We start from the raw sequence: 10,753 nt of genomic DNA, 5'->3' as shown, positions 1-10,753 counted from the left end.
AACTACACATGTTTCGTCATGGACACCAAAGATGCTGACACTCGCATACCCGACCCTCGACAGTCTGTTTCTGAAATTCAACGCTGCAGTTCTATCCAGCGCCAAGGTGGAACGTCTTTTTAGCTTGGCTGGGGATGTCTTTAGGAGGAAAAGGGGAAAACTCCGCGATAAGAACTTTGAAAGACAATTGCGTCTGCGAGCAAATAAACTCTTTTTGTGAAAACGCATACCATAAAATTACTGCATTAATTTTAGGTTCGCAGGATTTTTCAGAGATCAAAACTTCTGTTCATTTTGCTACCACATATATATAAAAAGTAACTTCGAAAGTAACTTCAAGTTAACTCGCTACTTTTTTACAGTAGTTAGTAGTTTACTCAATTACTATTACCAATGCGTAATTTCTACTCTAGTCCAATTACTTCTGGCATCGATACTCAGTAACTTAAATTAACTACCTTTTTTGAGTAATTTGTACATGTCTGCCGTCGTCCAATGACCTGCAAACGTCAGCGCGCAAAAGCCTGTTGAGAGGTGTAACCACACTGGAGAGGTTCGGGGCTTTAACCCATTGCTTCCCAGTGCAAAAAATAGCGAGTGTAATAATACTTAAAAAAACAAGCGAGCTGGTGATGATTCATGGTAATAAAACCCGGGACTCAGGAACACAGAACGGGATGAGTGTATTCGAATAAGATACTGAACATAGGCTCATTCAACACAAATATAGACACAGGGTCCAAAAAAAGCTTCATAAGCTATAAACATTGTCTACTCTAGCTTGTTGCATATCTGCAACAATGGGCAGTAAGTGAATATCTTAAAGTATGCGCCAAATTTAAGATGTGTGTATTTTATCAAACAAGGCGAAGCAGTGATAAACAAAACAAAGACAGATATGTTTTCTAGCATGTCTTGGTTATCTAACCTCGATGGAAACCGACGAAACAATTCAGGTCCTTGTTTATGCACAAGTGAACATTGCACTTAGAGCAAGCAACGTAGCTGTAGCCTCCTGTGCACACCTTGCATCTGTTGCGGCGGTCAATCCAAATGGGCCAATGATTGCTACCATCGCCTCTTACGTCGCGTGGAAGTCCTGGTGACGCTCGCTTCACCACGGAAAGATTCTCTTGAGAAGGGCGGCCAGGTGGACGCTTCCAGTACAAAACAAAGCTCGTGTCAAGGTCAGCAAGAAATTCTCGCAGAGGCTTTGAGCCTTCCCTTTGCTGCAGTGAGTGACGTTTGTGTAGATACCTCGCATTCACAGCAGCAATTTCGACACTGTGCCAAAATATGTACATGTACCACCGCTTTGAGCGTATGAAAAACCTGTAGCTGTAGCACATCTTGTCTTGCAAGTCAACGCCACCCATCGATTTGTTGTACTCAGGTACAATTGCTGGACATTCAACTGAGATGTGAGACTTATCTTCTTATTCCATCTCTTTATCGCGGTGACTAGTTCCACACCAGTGCAGTTAGGAAGAATTGTGACCGGTCTGTTGTCGAACCACATTACAGCTATCATGCTTCTGTCACCACATGATGCGACACATAAATCACACGCGGCACGACCTTGCATCTTCATTCCCTTCTCATTCATAAGTTTACACGACTGGAGTCTGTTCTCTCTCACAGTTGCAATGAACGAAATACCCCTACGCATTAGCTCGCAGACTAAGTGCGGTCCTGTGAAAAAAGTTGTCAGCAACAATGAGATTGTTGTCTCGGTCAGGGAGACTTGAACACAACTGAAGCACCGCTCCTGCACCAAGACCCAACTGATATCCTTCTTGATCTCCGTGGACTCCTTTGCTGCATGCCTGGTAAACGTCAAAGTCGTAACAAAGTCCAGACTCGCCAGCACGAGCCCAGAGCTTGAGGCCCCACCTGCACTTCGGCTTGTTTGGAAGATACTGACGAATTCGCGACCCTCCTCGAAAAGGTATCAAAGTTTGATCGGCGGATAACTTGCATTCCTGAGGTATATTTAGCATGTTGTCCTGCAGTTCTGAAAGCCATGATCGCAGCTTCCAGCATTTGTCTTGTTTCTCTTCGTCTGTTGCATCGTCGTTGTCAGCAAAATGCAAGTCACCAGCAATCTTCTCAAATCGATTGCGCAACATTACCTGTGCAACCAGCTCATAGCGGCTTCCATGCTTCCAGTAGGGACGTACATTATGCATATCCACAAGTCCCATGCGAAAAAACATTCCTAAGACCGAGGTGAGCTCTTCGACTGTCATATTTAGGGGTGTTCCATGCTTCCTCATATAGTAGTTGTTGGTTTCCTTAACATCGTGTTCTAGCATGCTCCTCGAAACAAACAGGTCAAACAGCTGCTTTGCTGCCAGGGGTTCAGCAGGACGCAGGGGGAAGTCATTCTCGAAGTCTGTGCCAACTTGGTCAAATGCACATTTTTTTCATGTGTAGCGTTTGTTTGCGTAGGATCTCTACAGGTCCCCCTTGGGACCTCCCGTCTCAACATTAGTGTCAGTGCTCTCGACGTCTTCATCGCCGCTACCTTCAGTGATTGGGTCGCATTCTTCACTGCTGCTTTCACCCTGCAATGGATGTTGTCCAGCAAGTTATCCTTGCCAAGGAATCACTTTGGTCTTGTCTTTGGCACACCATAGAAGGCCGAAGGTGCAATGACGGCCTGTAGATGGTAAAAGAAAAAATCACCAAGAGTACAACAACATCCCGAAACGACAGCTGAAATATGTTACCTAACCAAAAAAGAAAATTGTAGCGAGAATAAAAAAAGGCGAATGTTACATATATGCAACAACCGTGTGAAGTGACACTCACTGCCCACTGTCTCACATTTACAACATGTCAGGAATAAAAAATTATACAGCTTGATGTAATGTTTGGAATGCGAGATTCTGCATGCGATTCATGCGAAGAAGATTGCTAGAGGCCCCTCCCGTAATATAGAGCACCTATTTTAAGGTTTAGATGCTTTGCGGAAGTGTAAACATACCTTATTTGGAGAACCCCCGCCCGGCGTGGGGGACGCCATTTTCAAAGAATTTCTGCGGGCACTGCGCTGCCCCCAGTGCCGAAAGTCGTAACTCTATGGATTGAGAAATGTCCACTGAGGAGAGTACTGAAAACTTTTGCTCAGAAAATGGGCCCAATGTTTGTTTTTTCAGCTGTCGAAATCTGTGTTGCAGATGTGCCACATGGGGCATTAATGGGTTTCGTCAAACACAAAGTTCGGGTCGAAGCTCGCGGAGTGTGCCGATTGGAGTAGCGTGACGATAACGCAGCACTTTTGCCTCCAAAGTCCAGTCGGCGCGCTCCGCGAATTTTCGGCTCAAACTTTGTGTTGAAAGAGCTTGGAGTACTAGGAATAGACTTCTGGTGGTATTTAACTAGCCCCTGCTGTGATTTCAACTGCTGCGTGCTTTCACGACAGCGTCGACCTAAGTGCTTTCACGACAGCTTCGACCTTGACAGGGGCTGGTGGATCGCCATTAACGCTTAATATGCGACCCAAGTACTGTAGCATGTCCTTTAAAGAACGCACTCGGACGGTTTGACACTTAAGCCGTGCTCAGATAGACGGTGCAACACTGCCTCCAAGTTGCGCAGGTGCTCTTCGACAGTTTTTTCCATTACAATTATGCCGTCGGTGTAACAGGTGACGTCTTAGAGACTCTTCATGATAGTGCCCATAATTACCTGCAATATCGCCAGTGTGGCAGTGATACTGAACGGAAGGCACCTTACAGCGAAGAGCCCTTTGTGAGAGTACTCGGTTAAGGAACTTGTGGATTCCTGGTCCAGTTCAACCTGCTGGTACGCCCAGTCAAAGGATAGCATCAACAACTTTGTTCCTCCCGCGAGGGCGGAGAACTCGTCTGCTTTTGGAAGCGAATAACACTTGGTGGTGTCTAGAATTGGATTTAGCGTGTTGCCGCAGAGCCTAATGAAGCCATTCCGTTCGATGACTTGTACGGTAGGCGTAGCAAACTGGTAAATGGCAACAGGTGTTATAATGCCTAGCTTTTCAAGCTGCGAAAGCTCTTTTCAACCGCCCCTGTTGCCTCTAAAAGAATGTAGACGCCTGATTATTTCTAAACTGAAGAGGGGCAATCGCACAGCAATTGCTCGTCTTTATTTTTTAGATTTCCCAAGCAATTCCTGAGCAATTTCTTCTGAGATATGGAGTGATAGGCCGTCGTTGCTTGTTTCTTGAAGTCCTAGCTACTCAGCGTGTGTAGTGTCGTGTCAGTGTCCAACCTTGAATGAGTCGTCATGGCGTTCTTTACAGTTCCTTCTGGTGATAAGTCACGTTCACCGGCTTTCTGAAATTTTAAGTGCTTACCTTTAGTGATCAAGTGTCTCCAAATGTCCGTTTGTTGAAGGCTACTGACAAAGTGGACTCGGAGGGACTCATCTAGAAAAGTTCCGAGTTCGCACGTTTGCGCAAGGCGTAGTATCTCGGCTACGAACTGTGAAATGGTTTCATTGTGCTTCTGCGGCCGACGGTGAAATTTAGCTCGCACTCCAATGACGGACGGTCCGGGCGACAAGTGGTCTCGATGTTGTTTCCACAATATGCCGAAATACTTTGAGAACAGGGTTTCTGGAGTGGTCAAAGACTTGAGGAACGTGTTAAGTTTTCGGGCCGATCAAACTCGCGAAGGCACTCACTTGTAGGCCTGGCGGAATTTCGTAGGCACGTAAATAGGTTACCAATTGCTCTTCATAGGAAAGTCAGTCATTGGTAGATTTACAATTGCGGCTCGAGTAGCAGTGACTGCAAAAATTGCTTGTATGTCCTGCATGAATTTGACTGCCTTTCTGGACGTACGGTGAAAAGGCCGGAAATCGAAACGTGCTTGGACACCGTTCACGAGTATTCCGATTAAGAATCAAGAGGGCTACGCTAACCCTCATCGCTTATCGACACGCATCGTTCACACCATGATTAACTTCGCCCGTGAGTTGAACACGTGTTGTTAGCGCTGCGAAGGCGAAAACATGTGCTTCGAGATCTGGAACCGAGGTACCGCGAGAAATGAAATCCCGGGAAGTTGAGTGATGGGAAGGCATGCGCCAATTTCGGGGAATGGTCACATTCACAAGAGGTCTGCTGTGCCCCATTAGATTTCGCATTGCATTGACTCGCCCTGTGATCCGTGCGGCAGCGGTGCTATCATTCCGGCGATTTAAATGCTTGCTTGCTGTACCGACAATTTTGGCCTTTAGGCCCCGATTTTCCCGAGGGGAAGCAACGAATTCTCCTTCGGACTTCATCTCTGTCCTCCTTAGTGGAATCCCCAGTCCTCAGTTTCCGGTCAATATCCTCTTCTATAGTCTTGTTGCATGCGTGAGGTTGCAGTTGAGCCTCTAGAAAGATGTAAATATTTACTGCGACCTCCTGCAGCGATTTACAGTCTCGCTCCTTAAAAACACTGCCAACTTGCTTGATCAGGGCACCAGAAACTGCTCCACCAAGACGATATCTCAAATCCATTCAGAGGTATTTTCCACTTCGGCTACTTCGACCCACCTGTAGAGGTGATCGCTTTTATTTATTACGTTTTTCCGACCGATAGGACGGCATGCCCCGCTCTGTTTTGTTTAGTCGCCTGACGGCGCTTCGGTCGGGAATGGGGAGGCGCATTGGGAGTCGAGTGTCGCGTTTCAAGGGGTCCCGTGCCGTTACAAGTTGGAATTCTGCTTGTTTATGAGCTTTTCCCGGTATCGGGGAAATGGCCGCGGGCATGTCGCCCCCTTCGCTGCATTTCATGCGGAACCCCGGTTTTTGAACCCACGGGAAAACACTTCACTTGCCGACGAGAGGCTGCTGTCTCAGCGCCGCGTGCGTCTACCCCTTGACCTTGAGACGCGGGGCCAGACGCAAAGGTTTGCCGGAGACCCCACGGCCGAGACATTAACACGTCACCGGTCGCCAGGCCGTTTGCTGGGAGACAAAGTGCTTCAGAACTCTCGGAGTAGTGTCTCGGAACTCGTCCGTGACCTCCGCAGACCAGGCGCTTCCCATATATTCTGTATATCCCTGGCGTGCCTTTCTTTTTGCTTTGTTTCAACGGCATTTTGTGGTGGCATTGACGTGCCCCAGCCGACATGTCTCGGTGGTTCTCGCCTTTCGCGAATGTGTATCTTCTGTGGCAGATGGGAAAGCGATAAGTCGTATTTTATCCTCGGCTTCTGAGAACCAAGGCTTGGCTTTTGGTTCACTCCCGGAGCAATGACCTCTCACACGATTGGTCCAAAGTGCGTTGCGTGTAGGCGTTGTAGTTTGGTTCCTCTAGCCAATGGGACCAGGGCCGAACCCTAATTGGCCTACGCAGGTTCGAGCACGCTGTTTTAGACCCTGGCCGGACAGGGAAATTGGAGTTTTGGAACGGGCTCGTGAGCGACCCCACTGACGTTCAGCTCCCGCGGTGCGCCGTGTTACCTGTCGTGCGCGACAGTGTCTTCGTCTTCGCGGCTACAAGGTAGTCGCCGCCCTTACCGTGCGCGGTAGGACCATTCGAGGCCGAGGCGTCTGTGCAGTCTGTAAGCCACGTGCGGCAGTTTATTACAGTTCGCACTTGTATTTTATGTAATTGTATGAACCTTTTTTTTTAACGAAGAATAGTATCGTTCACCTCGTTAACCTCCGAGTTGTCGATCGCCTCTGCATCACCACCGACGAATCCAGCCCTCCAGCAACTAGCTTCATCCACGATCCCCCGGTCCTCGGCGGCAACTTTCAAGGTGGTCCATCGAGGTCGGGGAAAACAACCTACCTAACATCTACTCCACCTATCGAAGTAACCTCCTAGACCTGCCCCAAGTTTTCTTCTTGCTTCGCCCTTCTCGGGCTTGGCTTCGGGGAATCTTTCACGGCAACCTGCCCTGGTGTACCTGAAACTTTGAAGGAAAGCCAGATTCACCTTCGGGTGGTCTAGCGTATCCGCCGGCGTCATTCCCTGACCACCGTGAGCGCCTCCCCGAGTAAACATAGACTTCATGCTATAGCCCTCTTTTGCTGTTGCCACCAAAATTCCATGGTCGTACGTTCAAAGCCCTGCAGATAAGCGTTCGAATCGTCCCTCCGCTCGTTAAATTGGAGAATTAACTTGTGGAGGCACTCGCGGAACGTTTGGCAAGCGCTTCCCTCAGTCCGCCTTCTACATTTTCTCCATCCTCACGTTTCCCTTCACGAGCAGCGATCCTCAGCTGCAGCACCTCCCTTTCCTTGACCAGTTTCACACACTCTGAAGCTAAACCTCCTTTCACCCGCCTCGCGATCCAACCTAGCACTCTCCCACTCCTGAGCTTTGAAATCCCCCAACAGCGCTTTTTCTTCCTCTATCCGCGTTCTCTCGTGTTCAATCCACCCCTTACGTTCCGCTCCAGCGTAACCCCATTGTTTTGCAGCTGCGATCATTTTATCTATTTAAATAGCTGCTTACGACTCTCACATCTCTCGCCTGTCTCCTCACAGACAAACGAGACTAGGATTAAAAAGGCCTCGATCCTGGCAAGCTCGACAATTGTCAGGTTTTAACAACGAGGAGCGAGAGAGGTATAAAATATAAGAGGCCGAACGCAGGTTGAAGAAGTTGTTTATTTATATACAAAAATATATATATAGAGAGAGATAAAGATATACGATGGGAATAAGACATTTAATTTAACCGAAAATAAAGAAACAAACGAAAACATCTAGGAAACACCAACGTTGCTGGAGCAAGCTCAGTGGCGCAAGACGTGGGCTCAGTGGCGGTCACGACAACTAGCAGCGCTGCAGTCGAGTCTTACTTCCAGATTGTCTAGCCCGCCAAGCTTAGGTAGCAATGCTTAAGCTTGGACGAGTTGGTGATTCATACTAACACTTCAGAGCGCAAGGAAACAGACGCACACAACAAAAATTTCAAACAGTCAAAGAAAAAAAAAAAACATTGCGCTGACTCTCAACTCTCTGGTGTATTACACTTCATCTTCATCATCCTTTTTTGCTATTATACACATGGAAGTAATGAAAAAAAGCAGGAAGAAAAGAAAAAGAAAAGGAAGCTCTCAACTCGGTGGCAGCAGGCGACGTGGGAGAGAAAGAAGTAAAATCGGACTGCAGCGCTGCAAGTTCTCGTGACCACCATTTGGGACACTCCCCTCCGCAGGTGAGATTAGAGAGCTGCGAAATTGAGCGTGCTTGAGTAACATTGGGAAACACAGCCCACCTTTAAAGCCCAAAGACACAGCTTCTGTGCGCTAGGTGCTGGCCTCTAAACATATGCGACGCTGCCACTGCTTTTGTTAGCTTGGTGGAAGGGCAGTTCGCATACACTCACGCGGCCGAAAATTCTATCGTCGGTATCCACTCGTAGGTGCGAGACCAAGTCTTTTAAATGTTCCCGGGATTTTCTGCTCCGACGCGGTGAAGGGCTCCCGAGCTAACTTGGAGAGGAGTCCAGGGGCCTGGGCATTGCGATATGTGCCGCGCTGCCGCGATGAAGGAGCTGAGCTACCCTGGACTGGAGCCAGAGAGTCGTTCAGCGGCGAAGAATGAAGCGCAGTAGCTTGCCCTTCTTTGTACCGTCTCGGCCGACAAAACCCGATTCGCGCTCTTGCCATCTTCGCGCTCGCCTTTTTCCACGCTCTTCGTATAATTTTTTTTTTTTACTTGTTCTTCGCTTTGACGTAAAACGTGACACTCGGACAGGGGGCTTCTAGGCTTGGCCCTTTTAACCTTCCCAAATTACTGCCTCAACTTTCATAAAAACCCCTCTTCTGGTTTAGTAACATAAAAAAACAAAAATGCAAAAAAAAAATCAATCAATCATTCGGGGTTGATAACGCCAATATATGCTACATCAAATTAAAAAAAAACTAATAATAATAATTTTGTTCTTTAACTCGACAGTTCGGTAATTAATGTAGGCATTTTAATACATCCGTGCTCACAAAGCACAAGCAGCAGAGTCACGTTGTGCGAAGGCGATACACGACTTGCCAATGAGGTACAAATGCGCGCAAATAAAACGTGAACGGCGAAGTGCTTCGGCCTCAATGGAGGCTGCGCTACATGGTGGCTTCTTGGAACCGATTAAACTGCAGACGAGTGGAAACGGACGCTCTAAGAGTGGGGAATACACGCGTACTCTAAATTTCCATCTTTATTATTCCCAAAATATACATTTTAGTAGAGTCATGCACACTCAGTGTGTTCAATGATTATGTTTTATGCTATACTTTTGGTCTCATGCAATTATACACACACTGTATTTTTACACCTAATATACTGCAAATAAAATGTTCAAGAAAGTGCTTTAGTACATCAAATAGTATAAATAAGAAAATTTTAGTCTATTGATTTTTTTTTTTAAGTAGTAATAATGTACGTGCTTTGTGATATCAGTTCCCGAAAAAGAGCACTAATGTTTCAAAATGTGAGGAAACGGATTTCAATTACGCACTGGCAATATACAGTTGCATAAGAATATTTAGAAGGTTTCAATTTGTGTTAAACATTGTAAACTGGCTGTAAAAATTTATAAAAAAACTGCTCTAATTTTTTATATATATACATATATATATATATATATATATATATATATATATATATATATATATATATATATATATTTTATTTCATTTTTTGCAGTGCACTGGACGAGCGGGTGAATGCCCGACTGATTGCAAGCATTGTCGCAGATTCATAAACAAGAAGGGACTAGTTTGCGCTAGGGGCTACGGTTAAGTAAACAGTTAAGCAAACATGCAATAAACTGTTGAGTAAATATGCAATAATGTAGATGTTAAGTATACATGCAATAAAGCAGAGAAACGATTTCCAGACCAATGCACAATTACGTTTCTGTAGCAGGGTGGGTGAGGGGGGGGGGGGAGAAGCCAAGCAATCTTTTGTACACGAATGAAATGTGACCTCTATGGGAAATAACAGAGCGGTGTTCTTGCATTGCCTAATGCAGGCTACTTGGAATTGCGATGGCATTGCTTGTCTCCAATAAAGACCATATTCCACTGATTGAGTTGAGGCGAACCCTCTGCAAGTAACTTAACATCAAACGTCACACATATTTATTTAATAAAATGTTTTTTTTCTTACTTTTTTTAAATGCTTTACCGACTAAAATTGTAGCATAGTTAGGGCAGTGGCGTATGCCATGCCTCCTTCGCAGGCGAGGCGCTACTCACTTTTTACCGGCGCCTAGAGCCCCATTGCGCGTCTGCTTCTGATGAGCGATGCCCTTATTAGTAGGTCGTTGCTCCTGCGAGGCATTGTGAAGAAGACCGGAGAACTTCCAGCCAACGTCTCACTTTTAATATAGAGTGTGTCAATGTTACCTATCGGTTTGGCTAGAGTCTCCACTCGGCTGACGGCTTCTTTAGGTTAGAATTTCCAAGTCGGCTGGACGCTCCAATTCGGCGAAATGCCCAATTTGTTAGAATCTCCGATTCGGTGAGACGCTTCAATTTGGCTAAATTTCCGATTTAGCTGGAATTTCCATTTCTGCTGGACGCTTTGTTTTGGCTAATCGTAGACATGACTGGACTCTCCATTACGGCTGTATGTTTAAATTGGTCTATATATTGAATTCGTCTGGATGCTCCAAGGATGGTTGAATTCTCAGTTCAGTTAGAACCTCCAATCCGACCGGATGGATGTTAGGCTTATGCATTTCAAATTGGCTTCACTATGCCTGCGTCATGCGTTAGCACTTCATTGTAAATAAGACATTTCTGCGAAAAGCCCCTC

At 46.2% G+C, this 10,753-nt stretch overlaps 2 pseudogenes; both read right to left on the bottom strand.

Moving 5' to 3' along the window:
- Positions 1-923: 923 nt before the first annotated feature.
- On the bottom strand, positions 924-2,129 carry LOC120842085 (annotated as a pseudogene).
- Positions 2,130-2,456: 327 nt separating this feature from the next.
- LOC120842084 overlaps positions 2,457-10,753 on the bottom strand; it is a 51,389-nt pseudogene continuing 43,092 nt past the window's right edge.

This window comes from Ixodes scapularis, unplaced genomic scaffold, assembly GCF_016920785.2.
Source record: "Ixodes scapularis isolate PalLabHiFi unplaced genomic scaffold, ASM1692078v2 PGA_scaffold8__174_contigs__length_109621045, whole genome shotgun sequence".
NCBI classification, from domain to species: domain Eukaryota; kingdom Metazoa; phylum Arthropoda; class Arachnida; order Ixodida; family Ixodidae; genus Ixodes; species Ixodes scapularis.
Note: the sequence above shows the minus strand (reverse complement) of the source record. Positions and strands in the feature narration are given on the sequence as shown.